The sequence below is a fragment of the Liolophura sinensis genome, chromosome 5, assembly GCF_032854445.1.
Source record: "Liolophura sinensis isolate JHLJ2023 chromosome 5, CUHK_Ljap_v2, whole genome shotgun sequence".
Lineage (NCBI taxonomy): Eukaryota > Metazoa > Mollusca > Polyplacophora > Chitonida > Chitonidae > Liolophura > Liolophura sinensis.
Genome location: NC_088299.1, coordinates 9,915,085 through 9,918,816, shown reverse-complemented (window position 1 = coordinate 9,918,816; position 3,732 = coordinate 9,915,085).

Sequence of the window (3,732 nt, the reverse complement as noted above, 5' to 3'; positions counted from 1 at the left end):
AAATGGAGAGTTCATGCCCTGCTATATGGGAGACGGTTTAACTCAACAGCTGGCCCTTCGTGAAACAAGATTCCTTTGAACCATTGGATTAATTAGTCTGACAATATAAAGGTCAAGACAACTGTATACTTACATGTCTCTTAGCTCACACTTCGTTACTTTATAACTTCGGCACACTTCAAAACACTTTAAAGTTGGTTATCAAAACTTTCATCTAACTATCCTTTTCATACTTTTTCATGGCCGATTTGTTTCAGCACATGAAGTCATGCACTGCACTAGTTTGCAAGTTCTATTTCAAAGATGCACACTACATGGAAAACAAGATATGAAGGTTCTCTGGTATACATGTACTTTAGTGGAGGATTTTGGTTTTTACATGTAAAAACTTTCTGGGCAATGGAAAAAAAAATATTACCCAGCCATAAGTGTAAATTTGAAGACTACTTGTGGAAGACCTATGGGGAAAGCACAACCGATCCAGTTCAGTACAATATTAATAAACAGCCTAACACAAAGCCCTGCAAACACAATTCCTAACCCAAACCATGGACATACAAACATCTAACGGAATGGTTGGTGGAGCAATGAATACTACATTATTTCTCTGATGTATGGTGGCATCACTGATTGTGCAGAGCTTTTCGAGGAGGCCTGAAGACCTTTAGATTGCACATCCAGAAAAACAACGTAATCATCCCTTGTTATCTCGTCAGAGACCAGCCTGTGCATTAGCGTCTGTCTATAATCCAACTGTCTTGTAATCTTGGCAGCCTGCAGTATAAAGCATTATGTCCTGCAGCAACTGTGAGCACCTACACTCTGGGGAGCCTGGATAAGCTTGGCTGCTGCATTTAGTCTGTCAGCATTTATATCTTGTCCATATCAGTGATGACAGCCACAATCTACAGCAGAGTCAATGATTCCCCTCAGAGCTTTTTTATGGGCCAAAAACATACAGCAGGCAACACTTAAATATAAAGCTCGTTATCTGCATTACTCGAATTCTAGCGGCCAGTCAATATGTGCACAGTTAACTGAACAGCAGCATCAGGTGAAGGCACACAGTAAGCCTTGGGTCAGCTGAATAAAATGAAAACATGGTCTGGCAATACACACATAAAAATACCTTATCTTGTCACTATTGAGATAAAAATATACAAAACAAAGAGACACACAGGTTGAAAGCTTTGTACGTTTGAAAATATTTTCAACACTGTTACTCAGCAGTGGTATTTTGTGTTTGGAGTCTCTGAGCTAATCATGATTTCTGCCTTAAGTTATCAGATGCATTAGGACAGAAGTGCGATGCTAAGACATGCAGCTTGGAGTATCTTAGACTAAGCCTCTTTTCCCTCCATCAGATGCATTATCTGGGTGTGTGATGCTAGTAAATGACAGGATGGCAATAGCTCTTTGAGCCAAAAGTCCTAACGATGAGTGATCTATGAAACAGCAATAATAACAGTCTCCTGGTACACCAAGACCTGATCAAATGATCTGCGAGTACACATATATAGCTAATCAAACAGGGCGCCCGAGGTATTCAAGTGAGGTACTAGCATATGGCCATGGTATTGTTCGTAATGTGACAGGTATCCTCGTGTACAAACTTTCCCATCTGTTCACATTTAGGCCAAGAAGCCGTCCCATTTACAAATTTCCGTCAAATGATGGCTACATCATCCCTTGTTCATTTGAAACAACTCATATTAATGATTTTTTGGCCTCAGATGCCTTTAATTCACAACTAATTCTCGCAAGAATAGTATAAAAAATGTTCTTATGTATACAGGTGTTTAAGTATTCGTTAGTACACAATACCCACAGTAAGCGATAAATGCAGGCAACCAATGTATACAACATGGACTTACTGAAGCCCCCATTCACCAAACATCTGCAAGCAGAGAAAGTTTTCAATGCCATGATGAACAATTTTCCAAAACAGGACGGAGAGATAACAGTTCACGAGTTTAACCAAACCTTAATCCACATGGTCACTAGACAATTAGCACGAGAAATGGTAAATACGCACAGAGGAAAATTATTAAATAAATCTGCGTAACAAAAACATATATATATCAATCATGACCTTTCAACAGACTGGAATTTAATTATGAATTTCACTGTACAGGGAATACTACAGCTCAGCTTTGTTTCAGTAAATACTATATGCGATTTTAGCAGAACATTTTCTATTCAATATAATAAAAGGCTCAATATATATACTATATTTGGACAAAAATCACTATGGTGATCTGGATGAATGATCATTCATTCATATTACCTAACATCTTCATTTTTCACCGTTACATTCAATATATCTGTATTACATGAATTGACCTTCAAACCATATCCCGTTCTGTTATTGAGGATATTCTCTCTGATGCAAGCCAGGTGAAACCCATTACCTTTGTAAAATACAATATCATTGCCAAAATTATCATTAGCTGATAGCAACAGTCTTGATCCCTTACATCCTGAAATCGATTCACAAAGGCTGAAAAGGTCTACATGTAATTAAGCCTTCTATAACTGTTTCTTAATTTCTGTAAGACACACATAAGGATAAATGTTGTTGTTAGATCTACAACTCATCAAACTTTCATTATTTCAAACTTAATAATACATGCATATATGAACAATATACTTTGTAGTTATGATAATCTGTCATAACATACATACAACAAGATGTCTATACCGTATATATGTGTGTAAAATACATCAACTATTTTCATCCGGCTATGGTCAGCTCACCACCAACATATGCATGCTGTAATTTAACCTGTCAAATGAAGCAAATATGTACATGTATGTAGTTGTTCTTTGTCTAAAAATTTTAAACAACATATGACAAAGGTTTGCAGGTATCCTTGAGCAAAATACTCACTAACTTAAATAATGTCATTTGCTTGCACCTTCCCAAATGTGTTCAGGCTAGCACCAAACACAATCTGTCATATATATATGTATTGCACTAGGCTTACGGACTCTCTCATTCTTGCGGCTCCTCCCATCATGCCCTATTACAAATTCTGACCTCAAAAACACAGCTATCTTGTCTCCACAGCTATGGTTCATATAGCTTAGGTTTCAACTCAGAAACCCAGAAGCATTTTGATGTCCAACACACATTTTCTTTTTTGTCTTTGGTTGCATAAATTTATATCCCCCTTTTATATGCCACAATGACTGCAAAATTTTCAACCAAGAACAAGGATTTCAGTCTTTTCCACAAATACAGAACTATCCGATGGTAATCACAACCTATCTCGTTCCTTATTCAAACCAACCAGGCCAAACCAGGAAAAAATCAGCCAAAATCTTACTGTGTTTTTGACACTAAAAACTGACACTGCTTGTGAAACATGCAATAAATGCAAACAATAAATGCAAATCCATTGATCTATTTATTATTATTATCATCATTCCTATTATTATTATTATTATTATTTCGCTTTTCATTTCGGCAATATGGTGAACATTTTTCTATTGGCTTCCATGGGTCTTAATTGAAAGTAAGCAGCATTTGGCAAGGCTCAGCTGATGATCTGATCATAACAAAACCCTGCTGATGAGTACTGGTGAGTCTACCACTCTATAGACATGTACAACATACACCATATGGGCGTACAAGATATACATTGTGTGTATATATATATATATATATATATATATATATATATATATACATATATATACACACACAGTAAGTAAGCGACCATAACTACC